Below are 26,601 nucleotides of genomic sequence, written 5' to 3'. Positions count from 1 at the left end.
GTTATTTAAACAGCTATTTACTTTCTTGTTCTCGGAAAGAAAGTGGTCAGGATGGAATTGGCATATGACCCAGGGGCCGGTGCGATTTGTTCCTGAGAAACAAAACCTCATCCCATTCCATACTCCCAGGTTCTTCGACCAATGGGCATGTTCAAGACCAAGAAAGGGAACCAGTGGTCCATGTACAAAGCAATATGTGAGATTGGATGAGTGTTTGTAGTCATGCTTTATGTTTCGTTTTATTTCGAGGAAAAAGCGGAAAATGTTGTTTCGGATAGTAACTGGGCCAAACAGGATCCACAATGCAACGATATGTGCATGACCTTTTGAAAGAAACATACCTAATGAGCGAAAGGATTCTTTCTTGCGTTTTAAAAAAAAAATCCTTGCAAAGGGGATGAGAAATGGTGCGTCAGACATTTCCTCAAGGCTATAAAATCAGACTCTGAGAAGTGTATCGCTGAATCTGAAATTTTAATTTTAATTCTCAGTATTCTAAATATTAGCCTCAAATATTATTTCCAACTGGCAAGAAGAAAGCAAAATGGAGCAAAAGAATTTCAAGAATGTGGGTCTTACATAGAATTTACAGTGCAGAAGGAGGCCATTCGGCCCATCGAGTCTGCACTGGCTCTTGGAAAGAGCACCCTATCCAAGGTCCACACCTCCACCCTATCCCCATAACCCAGTAACCCCACCCAACACTCAGGGCAATTTTGGACGCTAAGGGCAATTTAGCATGGCCAATCCACCTAACCTGCACACCTTTGGACTGTGGGAGGAAACCGGAGCACCCGGAGGAAACCCACGCACACACGGGGAGGATGTGCAGACTCCGCACAGACAGTGACCCAAGCCGGAATCGAACCTGAGACCCTGGAGCTGTGAAGCAATTGTGCTATCCACAATGCTACCGTGCTGCCCCAGTCCTGGGTCACTGTCCGTGTGGAGTTTGCACATTCTCCCCGTGTCTGTGTGGGTCTCACCTCACAACCCAAAGATGTGCAGGGTAGGTGGACTGGCCACGCTAAATTGCCCCTTATTGGAAAAAAGTAATTGGGTACTCTAAATTTATTTTTTTTAAATCAACTGGGATAGTCATAGTGTTGATGTTTAGATGATGTGAAGTGCTTAAAATGTATGCAGGAGAACGTTTGAGGTCAATATGTAAAGGGTTGAACAAGCGATTGCGCAGTGCTGGATCTAATTTTGGGGAATGAAGCCAGACAGGTGGTTGAGGTGTTGTTTGGGGAGCATCTTAGTGATAGCGACCACAACATGGTAAAATTTAAGCTTGCTATGGACAAAAAAATAGAAAAGTTGCAAAAAAAGGATTGGATTGGGAGAGGGTGGATTTTAGCAAAATAAGGCAGGATCTGGCCAAGGTAGACTCAAAGAGCTACTTGTGGAGAAATCTACAGAAGCGCAGTGGGGGCATTCAAAAAGGAAATGGGGAAGATTTAGGCCCAACATGTTCCCTCTAGGGTAATAGGAAGGAGCAACAATTGTTTTGGGGATCTGGGGGTCGCGCCGGGGGGGTCAAGAGATTGGGGCACCATTTAAAGCTCCTTTGTGCTCCTCACTGCAGGAAATGACACTAAGTGCGACCTCCGTGGGGGTGGGGGGTTGGGGCGGGCCCGAATTAGCAACAATGTCATTAGATAGGGTGCTTTTATTTGGTTAGATCGTGCCCTTAGTCTTTCCAGCTACGAGATAAAACCCAATAATCTAAAGTAGCAGATGATTTCAATGTTGGGTGCACAATGTGCAAACTCCACACGGACAGTGACCCAGGATTGGGTTCAAACCCAGGTCCTTGGCTCCGTGAGGCACCAGTGTTAACCACTGCACCACAGTGCCACCCCTTGACTATTCCAATTAATGTTGGGATAATTGAAATCACCCTATTTTTATTATTTTTACACATATTTGTGAATTGCGTACATATTTGCTCCTCAATTTCCCACTGACTATCTGGGGGTCAATAATAAACAGCTAGTACTGTGCAGTCCCTTTTTTGTTCTTAAACTCCACCAACAAAGATTCATTTGATGACCCCGCCAAGACAACGGGATGAATTCACCACTTTCCCAGCCAAGTGTTTCTCAGCGGCGATCTGTTGCTGGAAGTGGGACTCTCCGTTCCGCCACTGGCCGGTGGGATTTTCCATTGGAGCCATCCCACGTCGCTGGGAAACCCGCGAGCAGGGCTGCGCCGCCGGCAGAATAGAGAGAACCCGCCGGCGGAGAATTCATTCCATCATCTCTCCTTACAGCAGTAACTGACTCTTTAACGAATTTAAGCGCCATGTTGCGTCGGGTCCGGAGCGTTCAGTAAGGCCACCGCGCATGCGCGGGTTGGCGCCGCCCCCAGTGCACACCAGGAAGTGAGGCTGGAGCAGCGTGAACCACTCCAGCATCGTGCTGGCCCTCTGTGGGGGCCAAAATCGCTAGTTTAGCGGCCGTTTCGCGCCGTTGTGAAACGCGACGGCATTCATTACGCGGACACTCTGTCCCGCGATCAGAGAATCGCGCCCTCTATATCTCGGGATGTTGACTGCCAATCCTGCCCCTCCCTCAACCACATCTCTGTACTGGATACTATGGGCGAGATTCTCCGACTCCCCGCCGGTTGCCGAATTCTCTGGCACCGGAGATTCAGCGGGGGCGGGAATTGCGCCGCGCCGGTTGGCGGCCCCCCCCCCCCCGCGATTCTCCGGCCCGGATGGGCTGAAGTCCCGCTGCTAGGCTGCCTGTCCTGCCGGCGTGGATTAAACCACCTCTCTTACCGGCGGGACAAGTCAGCGCGGGCGGGCTCCGGGGTCCTGTGGGCGGGGGCGATCTGGCCCCGCGGGTGCCCCCACGTTGGCCTGGCCCGCGATCAGGGCCCACCGATCCGCGGGCGGGCCTGTGCCGTGGGGGCACTCTTTTCCTTCCGCCTTCGCCACGGTCTCCACCATGGCGGAGGCGGAAGAGACTCCCTCCACTGCACATGTGCGGGGATGCCGTGAGCGGCCGCTAACGTTCCCACGCATGTGCCACCCGGCAATGTCATTTCCGCGCGAGCTGGCGGGGCAGCAAAGGCCTTTCCCGCCAGCTGGCTGGGCGGAAATCAGTCCGGCGCGGGCCTAGCCCCTCAAGGTTAGGGCTGGCCCCCCCAAGATGTGGAGGATTCCGCACCTTTGGGGCGGCGCGATGCCCGACTGATTTGCGCCGTTTTTGGCGCCAGTCGGCGGACATCGCGCCGATACCGGAGAATTTCGCCCGTGATCACAATTCCACTTGTCCATCCTTGCCCTCAACTCATCTGATTTACCTGTAATACTCCTGACATTAAAGTAGAGGCCATCCGGCCTTGCCTGACTTCCTTGAAACTTCATACATCTGCATTCCCTCTGACCAGATTGCTTTAATCTATTATCCTGTGTCCAGATTCCGCAAAATTACTTTGCCAGTCCCTAGAAATATCCTGATTAAATTGGCGTAACCGAAATGAGCATTATGACATCTCTATCCAGAAGTGCAAATGGAAATAAATCTGTGTGGCAGCATGTTCTCAAGTTAACGGCCAAATCAGCAGATGCAGTGTACATGATGACGAACTATAATTTAGCTCACAGGATTTAACACCAAGATTTTGTCAATGCAAAATTATACTGCAGCAGCTGTTTGAAATGTCAATTTTACTTGCTTAAAAAGGGGAAATGTATTATCAAGATATAGAATGGAGCCCATAGAATCCGTACAGTGCAGAAGGAGGCCAATCGGTCCATTGAGTCTGCACCGACTCTCTGAAAATTAACTCTACCTAGACCGCCTCCCCTGCCCTATCCCCGTAACCCCACCTAACCTATGGACACCAAGGGGCAATTTAGCATGGCCAATCCACCTAACCTGCATATCTTTGGACTGTGGGAGGAAACCAGAGCACCCACAAGGCACAGAGAGAATGTGCAAATTCTTCACAAACAGTCACCCAAGTTTGGAACCGGACCCAGGCGGGCGAGATTCTCCGACCCCCCGCCGGGTCGGAGAATGGCCGGGGGCTGGCCTGAATCCCGCCCCCGCCGGTTGCCAAATTCTCCGGCACCGGAGATTCGGCGGGGGTAGGAATCGTGCTGCGCCGGTTGGCGGGCCCCGCCCCGGCGATTCTCCGGACCGGTTGGGCCGAAGTCCCGCTGCTAGAATGCCTGTCCCGCCAGCGTGGATTAAACCACCTCTCTTACCGGCGGGACAAGGCGGCGCGGGCGGGCTCCGGGGTCCTGGGGGGGGGGCGCGTGGCGATCTGGCCCCGGGGGGTTCCCCCACGGTGACCTGGCCCGCGATCGGGGCCCACCGATCCGCGGGCGGGCCTGTGCCGTGGGGGCACTCTTTTCCTTCCGCCTTCGCCACGGTCTCCACCATGGCGGAGGCGGAAGAGACTCCCTCCACTGTGCATGCACGGGGATGCCGTGAGCGGCCACTGACGCTCCCGCGCCTGCGCCGCCCGGCATTGTCATTTCTGCGCCAGCTGGTGGGGCACCAAAGGCCTTTTCCGCCAGCTGGCGGGGGGGAAATCAGTCCGCCGCAGGCCTAGCCCCTCAAGGTTAGGGCTCGGCCCCCCAAGATGCGGAGGATTCCGCACCTTTGGGGTGGCGCGATGCCGGACTGATTTGTGCCGTTTTTGGCGCCGGTCGGCGGACATCGCGCCGATTACGGAGAATTTCGCCCCAAGTTCCTGGCGCCATGAGGCAGCAGTGCTAACCACTGTGCCACCGTGCCCCCAATATGTCATGAGCTATCAATCAACAATGATATGTTTATATTTGGCTTTGTGATTGCTTCATATAACTCGGTATTATTTCATAATACGAAACTGCTGAGTATTGAATCAGATCTGAATGCTGGACTTTTGCAGTAATAAGAAAGCTGATTTCCGCAAAACCATCCGAGATACCATATTACATATCTTTGTAAGCAACTAAGCTCTCCTTTATTGACACCCGGTTTGAAAACTATTTCAGCACTTTTTCGAATGTAAAAATAATTGAGTATACTGCAAAATATTCGGAAAGCTTTGAGAAAAACAAAGTTCATCCATTTGCTTAGATATGGTATTATATGAACAGGAGGATATCACAAATTTTAAAGCGTGACTTTTGACTCCCATGTGCAGAAGGGAAAAATGTGGGAAAATCGCACGGAGGTCCTGGGTTCGATTCTCTGAAATGGAGACAGAGTGTTCGCGCCATCGTGAACGCCGTTGAGGTCCACGACGGCACGAAACGGCCCCTATCCCGACCGATTCAGGGCCCAAAAATGGGCTAGGAGCGGCGCCGCCTCATTTACGTGCGCCAGACCTTGGCGGCGTGTAAAGGCGGAGCCGCATACATGACACGGCTGGTGCCGCATAACTGGTGTCACCCGCGCATGCGTGGTTGCCGTCCTCCCCGAGTCCGCCCCGCAAGAAGATGTCCGACGGATCTTGCGGGGCTGCGGAAGAAAGGAGGTCCTCCTTCAGAAAGGCCGTTTTCAGACCCCATTTGAGGCCCCCCCCCCGGTGCAGGATCCCCCCCTCACCCCCGCAGGCTGCCCCCCTGCGTTCCCGCGCTGTTCCCGCCGGCAGCGACCAGGTGTGGACGGCGCCGGGGGGGAACCCGCCATTTTGGGCAGGCTGCTCGGCCCATCCGGCACTGAGAATCATGGGGGTACCGGTGAATCACCATTTTGGCTGTCTTGGGCGATTCACTGGACCGCGACGCGCAAAACGCGATTGTGCCGATTGGCCGCTTCCGTGAATCGCGGGAGGGTGTCGGACTGGCGTCGCGGGAAAATTTGGCGACCCAGGCGGTTCTCCAAACTGCCGCGGGAGCGGAGAATCGCGCCCCCTTTCTTTCACTTAATAGATCAACTAAAGGATAACATGAGCGATATCCGCATGGCATGGGGCTTCCTACTCATCTGATTAAAAATAATGGAAAGCAAGCATAATAAGCACAGAGAGTATAAGCTGAATAACGGAATACCTCAGACACGCTCTGTGATGCTCCTCAACTATTGCTTATGTCTGACTCCTGCCTGTCTGTTGCCAGTACACTGACTCCCCAGCTCATGTGCGAGTGAGGTTCGCCCTAGATCCCTTTGTTGCATAGAACTAGAGGGGGATTAGGAGCAAGGGTTTAGGGTTCACTGATCAATGCCCGAGTCCTTTCAGGAATTATATTATTTTCAGTTTGAGTGGGCCTAACCGTTTGCCTGACTTTGAGGGCCTCTGGGAAGAGCAGTGTTCGGACGGGGTGAAGCGCTATCCCAGTGGGACAAGGGTTAATGATAGTCAGACCTAAGGTTATGATGTACCGTCAATTACCACGAGACGAGAATGGTGGAACAATCGGGCTTCATTGAACAAGATGTTGTGCCTCCTGTAGCTGGAACCAGAATGGCTGCAGCGCCGGAGAGCACACACTTTTATACGCCGCCTGCTGGGCGGAGCCAGCAGACCGGGATTACCATTGTACCTCTAATATACAGGCAGTGCCGTAATACATATAATATACCACTAGTGGTGTTCACCACATTCACCCCCTGTTAAAAAAGAATCCGGCGGGGGTGGTGGAAACATTACAAATTAAGTCTGTCAGGGGGCCTTGACCCTCCTCCGCGATCGCCTCAATCCTGGTGGTGATGTGGGCGCCGACTTGGTCACCTGCGACGCCGGGAGCGTGTTGTCCTCATCTTCGTCACCCCTGAATGGATCCAGTGGGAGGACAGATCCTGCTGGAGTGGGGGCTGCGGTGATGTTTGCTGGGGGGAGGGTGAGTGGCACAGGGTTGAATGAGGCAAACTGGGGGGTGGGCGGTGCCAGATCGTGGGTCGTGGGTGGGGACACAGCGGGTGCCAGGTCCCGGAGGGAGACTGTGTCTTGGCGCCCGTCGGGGTGTGCCACGTAGGCGTACTGCGGGTTTGCATTTGGATGTGGACTTTTTCGACCAAGGGATCCGATTTATGGCTCCGCACATGCTTCCGGAGGAGGACGGGTCCAGGAACTGTCAGCCATGTTGGGAGCGAGACCCCGGAGGTGGACTTCCTGGAGAAGGCAAACAGCAGTTCGTGAGGGGTCTCATTAGTCGCGGTGCAGAGGAGCGATCGGATGGAGTGGAGTGCGTCGGGGAGGACCTCCTGCCAGCGGGAGACCGGGGGAACTTTAGACCGCAGGGCCTCAGGACGGCCTTCCAAACCATCCCGTTCTCCCTCTCCACCTGCCCGTTTCCCCGGGGGTTGTAGCTGGTCGTCCTGCTCGAGGCGATGCCCTTGCTGAGCAGGAACTGACGCAGCTCATCGCTCATGAAAGAGGATCCCCGATCGCTGTGGATATAGGTGGGGAAACCGAACAAAGTGAAGATGCTGTGCAGGGCTTTGATTACCGTGGCAGAAGTCATGTCGGGGCAGGGGATGCCGAAAGGGAACTGGGAGTACTCGTCAATCACGTTCAGGAAGTACGCGTTGCGGTCGGTGGAAGGGAGGGGCCCTTTGAAGTCCACGCTAAGGCGTCCAAAGGGGCGGGAGACCTTCACCAGGTGTGCTCTATCTGGCCGGTAGAAGTGCGGCTTGCACTCTGCGCAGACTTGGAAGTCTCTGGTGATGGTCCTGACCTCCTCAATGGAGTAGGGCAGATTGCGGGCCTTGATGAAATGGAAGAACCGGGTGGCAGAGGTCATAGTGGAGAGCCCGGAGTCGGTCCACTTGTGCGCTGGCACATGTACCGCGGGATAGGGCATCAGGGTGCTCATTGAGCTTCCCCGGGTGATACTGTATCTCATAATTATAGGTGGAGAGTTCGATCCTCCACCTCAAAATCTTGTCATTTTTGATCTTGCCCTGCTGTGTATTATTAAACATAAAGGCAACCGACCGTTGGTCAGTGAGGAGAGTGAATCTCCTGCCGGCCAGGTAATGCCTCCAATGTCGCACAGCTTCCACAATGGCTTGGGCCTCCTTTTCGACAGAGGAGTGCCGAATTTCAGAGGCATGGAGGGTGCGGGAGAAGAAGGCCACGGGTCTGCCCCCCTGGTTGAGGGTGGCGGCCAGAGCTACGTCCGATGCATCGCTCTCCACCTGAAAGGGGAGGGACTTGTCGGCCGCGTGCATCGTGGACTTGACGATGTCCACCTTGATGCGGTTGAAGGCCTGGCGGGCCTCAGCCGTCAGGGGAAAAACTGTGGACTAAATGAGTGGGTGGGCCTTGTACGCATAATTAGGGACTCACTGGGCGTAATAGGAGAAAAACCCCAGGCATCGTTTCAGGGCCATGGGGCAGTGGGGGAGTGGGAGTTCTATGAGGGGGCGCATGCGATCGGGGTCGGGCCCTAGGACTCCATTTTCCACTATGTAGCCAAGGATGGCTAAGCGGTTGGTGTGGAATATGCATTTATCCTTATTGTATGTGAGGTTAAGGAGTTTGGTGGTATCGAGGAATTTTTGGAGGTTTGCCTTGTGGTCCTGCAGATCGTGGCCGCAGATGGTGACGTTATCTAGGTACAGGAAGGTGGCCCGCAGTCTGTACCCGTCAACCATTCGGTCCATCACTTGCTGGAAGACCAAGACCCCATTAGTGACGTTGAAGGGAACCCTAAGGAAGTGATAGAGGTGGCCATCTGCTTCGAACACAGTGTATTGGCGGGCCTCCAGGTGGATTGGGAGCTGGTGGTAGGCGGACTTCAAGTCAACTGTGGAAAAGACTCGATACTGCACAATCTGATTGACCATGTCAGATATGCGTGGGAGGGGGTACGCGTCGAGCTGCGTGTGCCGATTGATGGTCTGACTGTAGTCAATGACCACCCTGTGCTTCTCCCCAGTCTTCACTACCACTACTTGAGCTCTCCAGGGGCTGTTGCTGGCCTCAATGATCCCCTCTCGCAGAAGCCGTTGGACCTCCGACCTGATGAAGGTCCTGTCCTGGGCACTGTACCATCTGCTCCTAGTGGCGACGGGTTTGCAGTCCGGGGTGAGGTTCGCAAACAGTGAAGGTGGATCAACCTTAAGGGTCGTGAGGCCGCAGACGGTGAGGGGGGGTAGTGGTCCGTCGAATTTTAAAGTCAGGCTTTGGAGATGGCACTGAAAATCTAGGCCGAGTAACAGGGCAGCGCAGAGGTGGGGGAGGACGTAGAGCCGAAAGTTGCTGAACTCTACGCCCTGGACAGTGAGGGCCGCGATACAGTACCCTCGGATTTCAACGGAATGGGATCCAGAGGCCAGGCAGATTTTCTGGGTGATGGGGTGTACCGGGAGGGAGCAGCGCCTTACCGTAGTGGGGTTGATGAAGCTCTCTGTGCTCCCGGAGTCAAAGGGGCAGGTCGTCTCGAGCCCAGTGATCTTCACCGTTGTTGTAGCGGTCGCGGGGTTGCGGGGCCGAGACTGACCCAGGGTGATAGAGGCGAGCTGCGGAAGATGCTGGGAGGTCCTGGGCTGATCAACAATGGTGGAGGTAACGGTAGGCGACGAACGGTCAGACGAGCAGAGGTCCTGAGGTGCGGTCCAAAATGGCGCCGAAGATGACGGCGCCCACGGGGCGGGCGGCATCAAAGATGGCGGTGCCCACGGGCCGCACGTGGCTTGCAGAGGGGAAGATGGCGGTGAGCCTGGGTCGCACGTGGGGGGTGTAGGAACGCCGGACCTGGAAACAGCGGCGAAGTGTCCTTTCTTCCCACACCCGTCGTAGGTCGCGCTCCGCGCCGGGCAGCGCTGCCTGGGGTGTTTGTTTTGTCTGCAAAAATAACACTTGGGCCCCCAGAGTTGGCTGGCTGCCACGCGATGCAGGCTTGCGGTGAGCTTGAGTCGGCAGCTGGTGGGGCCCACGAGGGTGCCACACGGTCGGGGGCGTAGGACTGAACGTTACGGGAGGACACTTCTGACGAATTAGCGAGCTGCCTAGTCCCCGCAAGATCGAACGTACCCCCTTCCAGTAGCTGCTGGCGGACGTACGCAGACTTCAAGCCCGTGACGTAAGCATCTCTAATTAAATGTTCGGTGTGCTGGACTGCCGAAACTTCCTGGCAGTTACAGTTCCTACCGAGGATCTGTAGAGCATGCAAGAAATCGTACACAGCCTCCCCGGGGAGTTGCTGTCTCGTGGCCAGGAGGTGCCTGGCATACACTTGATTCACCGGTTGAACGTAATGTCCCTTCAGGAGCGTCATCGCTTCGGAGTAGGTGGGCGCATCCTGGATGAGGGGAAAAATGTCAGGGCTCACCCGTGAATAGAGGACTTGGAGCTTCTGCGAGTCCGAGGGTTCTTCAGCGGCTGCTCTGAGGTAGACTTCGAAGCAGGCTAGCCAGTGGTCGAAGGTGGACGTGGCATTGGCTGCTTGAGAGCTCAGCTGCAGGTGATCAGGCTTGATGAGGAGATCCATCGTTTAAAAATCTTGTTCAATAAATTGATGTACCGTCAATTACCACGAGACGAGAATGGTGGAACAATCGGGGCTTTATTGAACAAAATGTTGTGCCTCCTGTAGCTGGAACCAGAATGGCTGCAGCGCAGGAGAGCACACCCTTTTATACGCCGCAGGGATTTACCATTGTACCTCTAATATACGGGCAGTGCCACAATACATATAAAAACCACTAGTGTTGTTCACCACAGGTTGTGAAGAACAAGAGTTTTTAATGTGGTAACATATGCATTTGTGTCATTTGTTGAAGAACTCCAGCTTTCTGTGTCTAACTTCACCCGTGCCCACTCCGTGCCCCTACAATTGCTGAGGCTTGTGAATCCTCCCACTGCGTCAAGGTGTCTTCCCAGGATGCACATCAGAGGTAGAGATAGCTTGCTGCCTTCCACACCCTGTTTACTGAGATGCCCTTGATGGTTGTTCCCTGGAAGGCTTGGGCCTGGAAGGCCCTGGCCTACTCTCGGGGGCACTAGTAATGCCACGTCACCTTGTTCAGTCCGCTGCCTCTGAGATGCGTTGGTATCAGGAAAGGGGGATTCAGAAGGGCTGATCACTACCAGGCTCTCCTGGGTGGAAGGTCCAGGGAGGTGCTTCAGCTGTTCCTCCTCCATCTGGGTGCTCGTGGGCTCCTGGGTTTCTCTCTGGGACAGAGGGGCAGCTGAAGTGAGCTACAGAAGCCTCAATGTCATCTGGTGCTGCCTGTCCTGGAGGCCTGCCATTGTCTGGACCTTGAACTCCTCAGGGACTGAGCTATGCCTCGGAGATCAGCAGTCATGGATCTGATGTCTTGCCCCAGGCTTTCCACTGCGGTAACCTTGCATGGCTGACCAGGGTGCCACGCATCGCTGGCACCATCTCCTTCGACACTGGGCTTTGGGATTCCTCCATTTATCCTCGCATTCGCAGGAATGTTGCTGCCAACTCCTCCTGGGATTTCCAGCTCTGCCTTTGCATCTCAAGCAGCTGAGGGATGAACATGTCCAGAGGCACCTGGCTGGGGCACAGCTGTGTCCTGGAATCCAGCAGACCTCCAACTGTCCAACCCTGGGATGTTCCTGCCTCCACGCGATGTTCATCAGAAGCAGCGGGTTGCTCACCAGAAATGGCGTGCGGTTGGGAATGCAGAGGAAAGTCATATTTGCTAAAAGAACTGTGTAGTGTTTTACATACCCAAACGTGCTTCCGCACCCAGGCGAAAATTTGCCCCAAAATTGTGCATAGCGCACTAACCAATCCTTTAAACAATTATAGCATGCCTTTTCCACTTTTCAGTTTTATCCTTCTAACAATGAATATCAGTCTTTTGTTTGCTCATTTGGATGGCCTTATTAACCTGCATTGAAACTTTTAGTTCTAGACTAGTAAACTGAGGTGAAAATTAAACAGCAACATTTGATGAAATGTATTCTTTTTGAATTACACTGTCAGGCATTGATTACTCGAGTTTGAAATTATGATGCTGATGGCAATCCAGTGAAACGTGTGGTGTACTGGCAACGTGTCTCTCTTTTAACTTGTTTTGTCCTGATAATTAGACCAAATAACCCTACGACTTCTCTACAACTCAGTCGTAATCTCAGTCAGAAAATCTAATGGAAACCCTGCAAGCATTTGTTCTCATGGAATTAAGTGATTCCCTTCATATTTGTAGAGCTGGTGCACAGCCAAGCTAACTGATGCACTGCAAGATTTAACAGGAAGAAGCCTGTCAACTTTAGCCAAGCATAAATGTTTTAAAAACTTTGGGAGGGATTCTCCGTCCAGCGATGACAGAATCGCGAATCACGATTGGGTGGAGAATTACATGTCAGCCGAAAATCAAGGTCGGTGCCGTGCGCCTAACGAATGCCATGCTCTGGTGCCTCGGTAACAGTGTGAATGCATTCCACACCGCACGGCAATGGGGGCTGGCAAATTGTACAGTAATGACCGTTAGCATATCAGTAACCGGCCCGACCCGTTATTGTCTGGCCTCCCATGATGCTCCACCTCTGCCAGGCGGAAGGGACGATGGCGTGGTTCACTTGTGGCATTTAAAATTGGGAAACAGGCGCTGTGGCCAATGAGGAAGAGAGAGGAAGTATGCCAAAGGTATAACGGTGGGCTACCAGTTGTGCCGCTGGTCGGGTGGCGTCTCCAGGGCCAGGAGAATTGGCATGGGGGTGACCAGGAGATGGGCAGTGGGTCGGGGTTTCCTCCCAGAACCGGGGTGTCCAGGCACGGGTCGCCATTGCTGCGGCCTGCAAGGCAGGCATCTGGCTGCACACCGCACTGACTGCCCACTGTGTCCCATAGATGTTCAGAACGCCACCCGCCGTATGGATGCCCCCTCCCCCACGCCACCCGCCTAGGAGCCCACAGACCCCAGCCGACCCATCAACAGTGGTCAGCCAGGTGTTGGCACATCCCAGTGCATCCATCCGAAGCGCTTCTCCACTGCAGGGGAAGCAGGGGACCCACGGAGCAGCTCTGATCGGTGAATGCATGTACCGTGTCCATTGGCACCCACCTTGGTACACTGCCCCTTTGAAGGGCAGACGTCCCGCTAGTGACACTCTCAATTAGCCCACCCCACATGACCACTGGCTGTCATCAACTGCTGCCTGCCCACTGTGCTCCTGCCCCCATGCATCCTGCCCCCAGACAGATAGGCATTACTGGTGCGCTACACAAAGGACCCAAAGCGCACCACAGATATGGTCCCAACAGGTGCCCACCCCACTAGCTGAGCCCCACCCGTGGGCCCTGCCCGCACAAATGTGAACAAGCATGGCATGGTCAGTGGCGCACTGCACCCGCCCACTCCCAACAACCTGGTACTACCCTGCTGGCGGCATATCACATGCCCACCCAAGAATGACCTCCAAAGTTGACCCCACATGAGGGCACAGGACAGTGGCTGCAGAGTGTATCGCTGGCATGGATAGCGCCAGCCACTGGTACCACCGCTGGCAGGGATGGGTGGCAGGGTGAGTGGACCCCCTCTGGGGCCAGGGGTGCGGTGCAGAGAGCAAAGTGGCAAGAGGAAGGGCTGGGAGGTAGGGGTTTTGAATGGGGGAGGGTGGACATGTGGGGGCAGGGGTTGAAGAGCAGGCCAGGGCTACCATGCAGCCCGTTGGACCTAGTTGGGCATGGGAATACTCACCATGCTAACATGTCTGCCCTTTACCTTCTGCATTAAATGGAGTTTGATATCGCGCCAGGAGTGGTTGGCAACTGCGTAGCTGCCGCAACCCTAGCAGATGCACTGAGGCTGCACGAGCTGCCCGGGGAGGATCCTGCAGTACAGGGGCCTGTCCTAGAGGAGCAGGAGCCAGCCGGTGATGATGGAGTGCCGGCCGCCCAACAGGTCAAGGAGGAGGTGGGATGGAGACGTCGCATCAGGCCTCGTGTGTATTGGCAGCGCCTGTCGTACAAGGACATTCCAGACTGAGCGTGCCGCCAAAGACTGGCTGATTAGGGAGACCGTGCGACATCTGTGCCAGATCATGGCGCTTTTGGAACTGCGGGGGTGTGGGGGAGGACACCCGCTCCTGGTGGCCTTCAAGGTGATGGTCACCCTTAACTTCTTTGCAACGGGGTCGTTCTAGGCACCAAGTGGGGACCTACCGGGGATCTCCCAGACCTCGGTGCACACGTGAACCTGTGCCGTTATGGGGGCCCTCTATGCCCGGGCGACACAATACATCCGCCTGGATATGAGCCAAGCTCAGGCAGTGGGATTCGCTGCCATCGCCGGGATGCCCCAGGTCCATGGTTACTCAGTGACCATGCTCGGTCCCTCTGAGACAGGCTCAGGCCAGTCAGCACCAGGTCAATGTCCTCGACGCCCGCAGCCGTGATAATAATAATAATCATCTCTATTATCACAAGTAGGCTTACATTACATGAAGCTACTGTGAAAAGCCCCTAGTCGCCACATTCCGGCGCCTGTTCGGGTACACAGAGGGAGAATTCAGAATGTCTAAATTACCTCATAGCACGTCTTTCGGGACTTGTGGGAGGAAACCGGAGCACCCGGAGGAAACCCACGCAGACATGGGGAGAACGTGCAGACTTTGCACAGACAGTGACCCAAGCCGAGAATTGAACCTGGGACCCTGGCGCTGTGAAGCCATGGTGCTAATCACAATGCAACCATGCTGGGCCAAGCTCTGGAGCGCTGCTACTATGTCTATGTTGTTCTGGTACATGGCTGCCTGTGACATGGCCTCTCTGTCCTCTGCCTCGGCCGCCGCCCACACAGTGTGCCGCAGGCCTTGGACATCTTCACCCATGATCAATACCTTCACAAACAAGGCCTCCACCGCGGACACCACCTTGAGGTGTTGGCCCGGGTGGCACCCATTATTGGCACCGTCTCTTGCTCCTGCAGGCGGTTGGACTCCTGAATGGTTGCTGGCACCCCTCCTGTAGTCCACAGCTCAGTGCCTGCGTCGATGGGACCACCCTTTCCAGAAGCGGAAGACCTGTCTGGACGGCAGTTAGTCCCTGGGGACGGGCTGCGCTTTGACATTTCTCCCCCTTGGGGGTGCCTACCACCACCTGATGTACTGTATCATGTGTGATGTGTGTGTGGTATTATAGATATTACGGTACCTGAGAGGCTGAAGTACCATTGGTAGAACCTATATGCTTGCTATTGGCTGGAGAGTATAATAGCTCCGCCCTGATAGGCGGGGTATAAGAACCAGTGCCGTCCCAGCAGCCCTCATTCTGTACCTGAGCTGCTGGGGGAAACATCTAGCTTATTAAAGCCGTCAGTTGTACTACAACCTTGTTTTAGTGGTCATTGATCGTGCATCAGTGTGCATCAGATAGTGACACAGGAGCCTCTTTACCAGCCAAGATGAGTGTCTCTGGGATGGTGGAGGGTGTTGGTGAATGCAGTTAACATAAACAAAAAAATATTTTTGTTAAAATAAAAGCTTAACAGTATATCCAATTCATGTATTCAGTTCTCCCCCAAGATGTTAAATAAACCCCAGAAGGTGCATCACGAAAACCTGGAGTTTTTCCCAAAACTGTAAAAAGCAAACCAGTTCCAGTGTTCAATACCAGCAACTGCAACATTGGTGGGTACATAGAACATACAGTGCAGAAGAAGGCCATTCGGCCCATCTAGTCTGCACCGACCCACTTAAGCCCTCACTTCCACCCTATCCCTGCAACCCAATAACCCTTCCTAACCTTTTTGGTCACTCATGGCCAATCCACCTAACCTGCACATCTTTGGACTGTGGGAGGAAACCGGAGCACCCGGAGGAAACCCACGCAGGCACTGGGAGAACGGGCAGACTCCGCACAGACCGTGACCCAGCGGGGAATCGAACCTGGGACCCTGGCGCTGTGCAGCCACAGTGCTATCCACTTGTGTTACCGTGCTTCCCGAAGCTGTATATTCAATAGCTTGGTGAGTTCTAAGCGGGATATTGGGAGTTGTAATACAGTTTTATTCCGTCAGATACAAATAAATGTGCTGATGAGGGGAAAAGAAAGAAGAAAAAGAAACCTCGAAAATCTGAAAACTGTACAACTGCAGAGCCAATGGAACAGTCTGACACAGAAAGTACCGGCAGCCGAGAAAAAGGAAAAGGGAGCAGGGTTGTGTCAGACTGCTCAGAAACTGATGTGCCAGAACGACACATAAATAAATCACAAGGTGAAATATGGAAAAGAGAAATATCGACAGAAGAGGCTAGTCAGAGGAAACAGAAGAGAGACTGTCCTGGAAAACTGGAAGAAGGGTGTGGTGACTGTATTCACCACAGTATAAACTGTATGTTTAGTACTGTGGCCTATGACCAGGAAATAGTAATACAATCTACCACCATGTATTGTACAGGAGCCCCAGTGGGCTCCGCCTCTGGCTCCGCCCCCTCACCCCCCAGGGCTGTATATAGACCTGGCCACCTGTGGGCGGCACTCATTGTTACTGAACTCACAGGCAGGCAAGTTCTCGTTTAATAAAGCCTCTGTTCACTCGTTCTCACCGTCTTGCAGTGAATTGATGGTACAACAAAGGGTCCTCTGCAAAAGTGAGAATGATTGGTGACCGAGAAAAAGAGGAGACAGACAGATAGTGAAGAAGACATTAAAGGTATTAGGAAATTTCAAACACTCTATTCAGAGCTTCATAACCCTATACCCATCAAGTCCATTCAATTTAACTGGATGAAAATCTTCTAGAATTAAAAACAGTAAACCCAAAACATTTGGCAGATTCTTGCAATTTCCAGCATTGTTTATTAGCAGATTTATAGCAGCTACACGAATGGAGTTGTAATGTTCCCAAAAATCTACTTTTAAGATGTTTCAACAGAAGATGGGCATGGTTTTGGAGACAGGAAGGACGGGTCCCTGTCAAAAAGCAAGAGAAACGGAAACAAAAACGCAAAGCCAAGCAAAAGGTGGATGAAGCTGTTCCTCTGAGAGTACTATCCAGATTGTGTAACCTACCTCTTCATTCACCTGCTGAAGGAGCTGCGCTCTGAAAGCCAGTGATTCCAAACAAACCTGTTGGACTTTAACCTGGTGTTGTCAGACTTCTTACTGTGCCCACCCCAGTCCGACGCCGGCATCTCCACATCAGTTCTATCCAAGTAAGTGGAATATTGCTGATCGAAGATGGAAAGTGGTGGAGTAACAATTTCACTAGCCATTTCTTTTTTAAATTGAGGCCGCTGTCAAGTATTGTCATTAAGAGCCATTTATTGTCCCTCCTTTGTTGCACAACCAAGTTGTGATCTTTGATATTGTGTGAGGCTAGATCGCGAACAACAGGCTTCCTACCCTAAAGGGAATTCGTGAATCAGTTGGGCTTCAGAGCAAAAACCGTCACCTTTCTAATTCAAATTCTCAAAACTGGCGTGGCGAGATTTGAACATAAAACAGAAAATGCTGGAACGCAGCAGAGCTGGCAGCATCCATCGAGAGCGTATCCGCAGTATTTTGCTTTTGTTACGGTGAGATTGGAGCTCATCCTAGTCCAGGCGGATCTTGTAGAAACATAGAAAATGATGAAGGGAACAGATAGGGAGGTTGTTTCCACTGGCGGGTGAAACTAGAATTAGGGGGCACAGCCTCAAAATAACAGGGAGCAGATTTAGGACTGAGCTGAGGAGGAACTTCTTCACCCAAAGGGTCGTGAGTCTGTGGAATTTCCTGCCCAGTGAAGCAGTTGAGGCTACCTCGTTAAATATTTTAAGGCAAAGGTCGATAGATTTTTGAACAGTGAAGGAATAAATGGTTATGGTGAGCGGACTGTGGTAAGTGGAGCTGAGTCCACAAAAAGATCAACCATGATCTTATTAAATAGCGGAGTAGGCTCAAGAAGCCAGGTGGCTTATTCCTGTTCCTAGTTCTTCTGTTCTTATTATGTTCAAGGTCCCTGGATTAGTAGTAATATAGTGCATTAAATAAAGAATCTATTAATTTCTACATGACCAAGACACTTACTACGCCTCTAAATTGTGATGAAATCTAGTTTGTAAGTTTAGTGTTGGTGATAGCAGTTATGAAAAGTCGGTGTCATCCCCGGACATGTGCTCCAGTGTGTCACGGGGTTGCAGCGGGCGCGGGGGGGGAGGGGGGGTCACCGGCAGGTCTTGCCTCGTCACCAGGTGAGGCGGGGGGCAAGGGAATCTAACTGGACCTGGCTCATCGCCAGGTGATCCCGCAAGGCATAAGACAAGAAGACGCATGGTTAGATTGCGGGTAGACGTGTGGTGTGGGTGGGGAGTGGGGTGCTGCCACCCGTTCCATAGGGACATTGCATTTTGTTGGGTCACTTGCATCTCCGACCTCCGCCTCGGCGATTGCCCGCTCTCCAAACCCATCGACCAGGTCCAATACACTCTGCTCTGCGACGGTGAGTAGCTGCAGGTTTGGTGGGCCCCCTTCTGGTCTTCTCTCTCCCCCTGCGTTTGTGAGCTGCCTTCTCCTGGGGGTTAGATAATGCACAGTGTGAGACATTTGGACGTGGGCAGCACAGGGGACCAGTGACCTGTGTGTGCTGGACACCTAGCCATGGCAGGCAGTGTGGGTGTTGGCATATGGTGCAGGGTAGCGTGCGAGCGGTCTGCCGGCGGGTGGGGTTCGATAGCCCTCTAGGTGGGAGGGGGAGGGCTACGAGTGTATTGGTTTGTGCCAGGGGCATGGTGTTGCTGGTAACTCATCCCGGCTGACCTGGGGGGGGGGGGCGGGGTTGCCCATCCTCACCCAGCATTGCCTACCAGTCTGCCTGGTGGGTGCCGCATGGGGCGAGGGGGAGGATGGTGTGTGGGTGTTTGGGAGGGGGGGATATCTGGACCGTAACTTGTTCCTGAGGAAGTTTGCATCTTTGCAACTCCCTTCTCCTGTCCTGCTTCTCCTGGTAGAGTTGAGAGAGGTTCACTCCCCAATGTCCCTTCTCCAATTGCATTCTATCCAACTAAAAGTTAAAAGCTCTTTTTTACCTCACAAAAAAGGTAAGCAACACCCACATGCTTATGCCTGTATTTATTCTTCACACCATAGCCCTCTCTAAGCACAATAGAAACACATTTAGAACTTAATCAATCCCCACACATATGAAATGAAATGAAATGAAAATGAAAATCGCTTATTGTCACAAGCAGGCTTCAAATGAAGCTACTGTGAAAAGCCCCTAGTCGCCACATTCCGGCGCCTGTTCGGGAGGCTGGTACGGGAACATACAAACACCCTTGTCAGCTAACTACAGGTTTTACCTTTCCAGGCACTGACACATTAAATAATACCAACTTAAATCTATTTCTTATTTCTAATGTTTACCAATAAAAATATAAATCCCTTAAAACCACCTCTGTTTTCCGAACAAAAAGCATTTGGATTGAAAGTATCAGCGAGGGAAATATCTCTCTTGCATTGAATCTTCTAAGGTTGGATTTAAGGATCAGAAAAATATAAGGTTATGATTCGCATTTTCAATTAGTCATGTTACACATAGTATGGGAGTATTGAATGTTGTTATGAATGATAATAAGTTTATGTAGCAGTGTCACCTTCCTGTAATAAGCAATTATCCACAGCAATTATTATGATCTTGGTGGCTGTCATGCCCGCATTCTTAGTCGTTTTTATGATGCTTAACCTGAATCACCCTGTCTCCTTAGCTGGAGGGAGTTTGCGGAGTGTTACCAAATGGCAAGGAAGGGATGTACAACAATGATGAATGTCTTATTGTGACATGGTAATCCGAATTGTCTGTCACCCAAAACAGTTTTATTGCTTAGGCTTCCCACCCACCATTGCAGCCTTCACTCAATCACATTGTGCCTGAATGTACATACCTATTGACAGCCACGCCATCTGCGGCAGTTATCTGACTTAAAAGAACCTCTATGAAAATGCCCACCAACGCACACTAAACCGTGATATTTTCAAAGATCATAGTTATCATAGAATTTACAGTGCAGAAGGAGGCCATTCGGCCCATCGAGTCTGCACCGGCTCTTTGAAAGAGCACCCTACCCAAGCCCACACCTCCACCCTATCCCCATAACCCAGTAACCCCACCCAACACTAAGGGTAATTTTGGACACTAAGGGCAATTTATCATGGCTAATCCACCTAACCTGCACATCTTTGGACTGTGGGAGGAAACCGGAGCACCCGGAGGAAACCCACGCAGACACGGGGAGAACGTGCAGACTCCGCACAGACAGTGACCTAAGCTGGGAATCGAACCTGGAACCCTGGAGCTGTGAAGCAATTGTGCTAACCGCTATGCTACCGTGCTGCCCACAAAGATTGAATAACTTTATATCCTGTATTTATGCTGGATTTTTTTGAATCCAAGTTGTTGCTCAGAGATAATCTCAGGATTCAGCCAGGAAATGTTGTCACTAGGATTGAGATCATCCAGTCAGACTCCTCTGCTGCTTCCCTCACTCATTCTGCTTGTTCATTGTTTTGAGACTCTCCCTTCATGAGCCCTGACACAAATTCCATACCTTCAGCAACAGCTCTGTCACCTTCCGAGACATTGGTCGGAATTTCCCAGCCATTGGAATTCTCTCTTGCCGCCAGCAGTGCACCCCGGCTCGCGGGTTTGCCAGCAGTGCAGGCTGGTTTCAAAGGAAATCCCATTGACAAGCGGCAGGGGTGGAGATTCCCGCCGCCAGAGAACGGCATTTTGCCGAGAAACACGTGGCTGGGAGATCGGAGAATCCAGCTGATTGTCTTAGGCTGGAGGAGACTCTGCAAACCCAGCATTTTACTTGATCCAGAGCTTAGCTTTCGACCCCTTTTGCTCGCTATCATGAAAAACTATGGGCGGGATTGTTCATCGGCCGACGCCGGAATCGCAAACGTGATTGGTCGGAGATTCGGCTTTGGCGCCGGTGGGACCGGGTTCACGTTAAATCACAATTCTCCGACGCCTCGACAGCGGCATCAATGCGTCTCCACTCCGCACGTGCAGTAAACTCCGTGTGCATATCAACAGCGGGCCTCCGCAATCCTCCACCTCCATCAGGGGCAATTCCCAATGGCGAGGTTCACTTGTGGTTTTAAAAATTGAGAAACAGGCTGGTGAGGGCGAGAGAGGAGGTAGGACATGCAGAGGCACGACCGTGTGCTGCCAGTCCTCACACTGGCAGGGCTGGCTGCGGTGCAGAGGTGGAGAGGGCCTCTACCAGGGCCGGTGGGGGGGTGACAGGGGTACAGATCGTGGACCACGGTGACACCCCATGAGACTTGGGCGTGCTCAGGCATGGACTGCCACTGCTGTGACCTGCAAGGCAGCCATCTTGCTGCACCCACTGACCAATCACATCTGAGATGGTGGAGGGTGTTGGACTCGAGCTCTGGGATGTCCTGGGATTTGGGTCGATGACTGCTGTCTGTGTCGGTGTTGTCCTCATCGCTGGTCGGCACCTGGGCTTCTGGCTGTGGCTGGGGTAGGAGCAGGGGCAACAGAAGGGCCCATCCCATCATCAGTAGCTCCTGCAAGACAAGATGCATGATTAGACCGCGGGCCGGGGTGGGGGGGAGAGGAATGGTGAGGGTGTGTTGGAGAGGGGGGAGGCCGGTGTGTCTGGGAAGGGGGAGTAGGGGTGGTGGTGGAGCAGGGATTAGGGGGTGATGTGGAGGTGGTGTGGGTGTGAGGGTGCTGTGGGTGTGATGGTGATGTGGATGTGGTGGTCGATGTGAGGGTAATGTGGGTATGGTGGTGAGTGTGGGTATGGTGTGGGTATGGTAGTGAGTGTGGGATGGTGTGGGTATGGTGGTGAGTGTGGGGTGGGGTGGGTATGGTAGTGAGTGTGGGGTGGGGTGGTATGGTAGTGAGTGTGGGGGTGGTGTGGGAATGATGGTGAGGGACTTCCGGTGACGGCGGGCGGGAGGCGGCCGCACAATGGAGAGCCCCCGCTCGGGAACGGCAATTTCGGGGCTTTAAGCCCGGTCCCAGGGTCCGCGGAGGCGGCAGAAGAAGGGAGAAGGCACGGAGAAGGCACTGAGAAGACACAGGAGGAAAAAAAGAACAAAGAAAAATGTCGAGGGTGAGCAGCAAAACGGCCGAAAAAAACCCAGCTGGAGGTCCATCGGGGAGTGGAAAGGTCACCGCGGGGTCACCAGGAAAAATGGAGGCTGGAGCACCAGGGAAGGCCGTACTGCTTACGGCTGAAGAAATAACCAAGGTGATGGCTGCGGAATTTGAAAAGCAGTTGGCGCAGATTGCGAAATGCATGGAGACGGTGAGGAAGGAGATGAGGGAGGCTTTGAGTGAGCTGGTGGAGGAGGCGGTTTCCCCGGTGAGGACGGAGGTGGCGAGCGCAGTGGCGGAGGTGCGAGAGCAAGGGGAGGCGCTGAAGGAAGTGGAGGAGACGGTATTGCAGCACGGTGATCAACTTACCTCGATGGGGAAAGAGATGCGGAAGGTGATGGACACGAACAAGAATCTGTGAGGAAAAATGGAAGACCTGGAAAACAGATCCAGGCGACAGAATTTGAGGATTGTGGGGCTGCCCGAAGGAGTTGAAGGACCAAAGCCGACTGAGTATTTTGCCGCGATGCTGGAACTGGATCGTGCTCATCGGTCGTGGAGGCCTATACCAAAGGCGGGTGAGCCGCCAAGGGCAGTGACTCTGTGCTTCCGTAGATACAGGCTGAAGGAGAAGGTCCTGAGCTGGGCCAAGCAGAAGCGGGTGGTGCAGTGGGCTGGAGCTGGTATATGTGTATACCAAGACTTTACGGTGGAGCTGGCAAGGAGGAGGGCTGCCTTCAACCGGGTGAAGAGGGCACTGTACATTAGCAAGGTGCGGTGCGGCATTGTATATCCAGCGAAGCTGAGGGTGACTTACAAGCTCAGGGACTTTTATTTTGGAACGGCGGAAGCAGCGGAGGAGTTTGCGAAAGCAGAAGGACTGTGGCAGAACTGACAAATTGAGGAATGGGCCATGTGCCGATGTAACCTCATGACTGTATTTTCTTCTTTTTTGTATCACTGCGCGCGGGTGTAGAGATTAAAAGAGCCAATGTGGTATATATTTGGACAAGGGAAAGGACAGGGCTTTCACTCGAAATGAGAGTTCTTTGGGGTGTAGGTGGATAAGTGGGGTTTGTGTGCTAAAAGGGATCTTTGGGCTTTCTTGGGGCCGGTCAAGTGGGAAAGGAACCCGGGCGGGGGCCTCCACGCTGGCCGGTGTGTGCCGGCCAGTGAATGGGAGTGAGGTGGGGGGAGGGGCTGCGGCCATCGGAGCCTGGCAGAACAGGGTCCGAGTGGTCTAGCCGGGGTGGAAAGTTGGGGGGGAAGGAACCGAGGGTAGGAGGAGGAGTTTTACAAGAGGCAGTGGACAGGAGGAGCTGGAGACCTGGGGTTGGGGGAGGGGGGTGGGGGGGAGCTGTGTAAGATTAAGGGTGACTACGGGTAATCCCTGATTTATTTTTGTCATTTGTTTATGTAAACATGCGGGTTGAGGTTTGGGGGTTGGTGGGTAGATGGGATTGTTGTTGTTATTATGGGGACTGACATATCTTGCTGATTATTGTTTATTGTTGATGGATGTAAATGTGGGAGAAAATGGAGAATAAATTTTTTTTTTTTAAAAAAGGGAATGATGGTGAGTGTGGGGTGGTGTGGGTCTGGTAGTGAGTGTGGGGGTGGTGTGGGTATGGTGGTGAGTGTGGGGGTGGTGTGGGGGTGGTGGTGAGTGTGGGGTGGTGTGGGTATGGTAGTGAGTGTGGGTGTGGTGTGGGTATGGTAGTGAGTGTGGGGTGGTGTGGGTATGGTAGTGAGTGTGGGTGTGGTGTGGGTATGGTAGTGAGTGTGGGGGTGGTGGTGAGTGTGGGTTTGGTGGTGAATGTGGGCTGGTGTGGGTATGGTGGTGAGTGTGGGCTGGTGTGGGTATGGTGGTGAGTGTGGGGTGTTGTGGGTATGGTAGTGAGTGTGGGGTGGGGTGGGGGTTTGGTTGTGAGTGTGGGGTGGTGTGGGTATGGTAGTGAGTGTGGGGTGGGGTGGGTATGGTAGTGAGTGTGGGGGTGGTGGTGAGTGTGGGGTGGTGTGGGTATGGTGGTGAGTGTGGGGTGTTGTGGGTATGGTAGTGAGTGTGAGGTGGTGTGGGTATGGTAGTGACTGTGGGGTGGTGTGGGTATGGTAGTGACTGTGGGGTGGGGTGTGTTTGGTTGTGAGTGTGGGGTGGGGTGGGTATGGTAGTGAGTGTGGGGTGGTGTGGGTATGGTAGTGAGTGTGGGGTGGTGTGGGTATGGTAGTGAGTGTGGGGTGATGTGGGTATGGTAGTGACTGTGGGGTGGGGTGTGTTTGGTTGTGAGTGTGGGTTTGGTGGTGAGTGTGGAGTGGTGTGGGTATGGTGGTGAGTGTGGGCTGGTGTGGGTATGGTGGTGAGTGTGGGCTGGTGTGGGTATGGTGGTGAGTGTGGGGTGGTGTGGGTATGGTAGTGAGTGTGGGGTGGTGTGGGTATGGTAGTGAGTGTGGGGTGGTGTGGGTATGGTAGTGAGTGCGGGGGTGGTGGTGAGTGTGGGGGTGGGGTGAGTGTGGGGGTGGGGTGGGTTTGGTGGTGAGTGTGGGGCGGTGTGGGTATGGTAGTGAGTGTGGGGGTGGTGGTGAGTGTGGGGCGGTGTGGGCATGGTGGTGAGTGTGGGGGTGGTTGTGAGTGTGGGGGTGGTGGTGAGTGTGGGTTTGGTGGTGAGTGTGGGGCGGTGTGGGTATGGTGGGGAGTGTGGGGTGGGGTGGGTATGGAGGTGAGTGTGGGGTGGGGTGGGTATGGAGGTGAGTGTGGGGGTGGTGTGGGTTTGGTGGTGAGTGTGGGGTGGTGTGGGGGTGGTGTGGGGTGGTGGTGAGTGTGATGTGGGGGTGGTGATGAGTGGGGTGGTGGTGTGGGGGTGGCATGGGGGTGGTGATGAGTGGGGTGGTGGTGTGGGGGTGGTAACATACGTGCCATGGGGAACCGCAACTCAGCGGGCACTCATTTATTCGCCCAATGCCAACCTCCACCCCAGTGACTGCGCTATTGTCTGGCCCGCCGACCACATCCCGGGCCCTCTGCTCCGTTATGTTGAGAGGCTGCAGGTCCGGTGGTCCCGCTCCAGTCTTCTCCCCCTCCTAGCGGTTATAGATAGCCTTCTCCTGGGGGCGGGGAGGAGGAAGGGGTGGTGAAACAGAAAATGACAGTGTTAGACAACCGACACATTCAGCCCAGTGGGTGGGTAGCTGGTGGCTTTAGTGGCCAGGGCACATAGCCATGCCAGCCGGTATGGGTGCCGGCATATGGTGCAGGGTGGCGGTTCAGCCTCCGGGTGGGGGAGAGGGCGACGGGTGTGTGGCATGGTGGTTTGTGCCAGGGGCATAATGCTGCCTACTCACCCTGACCACCCTGAGGAAGTCGTGCAGTAATATAATAATAATAATTGCTTATTGTCACAAGTAGGCTTCAATGAAGCTACTGTGAAAAGCCCCTAGTCGCCACTTCCAGCGCCTGTTTGGGGTGGCCGGTATCCTCAGGGATCACCACTGCTGGCTGATCCAGATTATGTTGCCCACGGCGCTGACCACCTCTGCCACCTACGTCCAGACATGGCGAAAGGCGGAAGCTGGAAGCCTCCTTCCCGGGCCAGGGTATAGGGTCGCTCACCTCTCCTTTGGTGTCTGGCATGGTCTCGAGCTCGGAGTCTGTGAAATGAGGTGCCGCTCTCCTCGCTGCCATCTTGTTGGCTGGGCTGGTATATGTGAGTAGTGAAGTGTGTATATGTGCCTGCAACATGTCAGCCTCCTGAGTGTCAATCTCGAACCCGGCGAATCCGGCACCGTCCCTCATTGGAATCGATTGTGTTCCGTGTGGCGCCGGTGCTAACCCCTTAACAGTCACTGAATCGGTCCAGGTGCCCCCCAGTATTGCTGTTGTAGAAGTCCATGGATCCTGCCCCGGCATCAACACTTAGTCACAGGAACAGAGAAACTGTCCGTCTATACTTCCAACTCAGTCACATCAATTAGCTTTGTCCCTGACTAAGCTCATCTGCAGCTGAATGGCTCATCCCTATATTGGTTACATCTGAACTTACTACATGATGCTCTCCTGGATATGTTCCCATCATCAGCCTTATTAAACTTCAGATCATTCAAAACTCTGCTGCCCTTACCCTAACTAGAACCAGGTCCCGCTCAGATCACCGTTCACTCCTGCAGCTGCCCTTACCCTAACTAGAACGAGGTCCCGCTCAGATCACCGTTCACTCCTGTAGCTGCCCTTACCCTAACTAGAACCAGGTCCCGCTCAGATCACCGTTCACTTCTGCAGCTGCCCTTACCCTAACTAGAACCAGGTCCCGCTCAGATCACCGTTCACTCCTGTAGCTGCCCTTACCCTAACTAGAACCAGGTCCCGCTCAGATCACCGTTCACTCCTGGAGCTGCCCTTACCCTAACTAGAACCAGGTCCCGCTCAGATCACCGTTCACTCCTGCAGCTGCCCTTACCCTAACTAGAACCAGGTCCCGCTCAGATCACCGTTCACTCCTGCAGCTGCCCTTACCCTAACTAGAACCAGGTCCCGCTCAGATCACCGTTCACTTCTGCAGCTGCCCTTACCCTAACTAGAACCAGGTCCCGCTCAGATCACCGTTCACTCCTGTAGCTGCCCTTACCCTAACTAGAACCAGGTCCCGCTCAGATCACCGTTCACTCCTGTAGC

The sequence above is a fragment of the Scyliorhinus torazame genome, chromosome 17 (genome assembly GCF_047496885.1).
Source record: "Scyliorhinus torazame isolate Kashiwa2021f chromosome 17, sScyTor2.1, whole genome shotgun sequence".
NCBI lineage: Eukaryota > Metazoa > Chordata > Chondrichthyes > Carcharhiniformes > Scyliorhinidae > Scyliorhinus > Scyliorhinus torazame.
Note: the sequence above shows the minus strand (reverse complement) of the source record.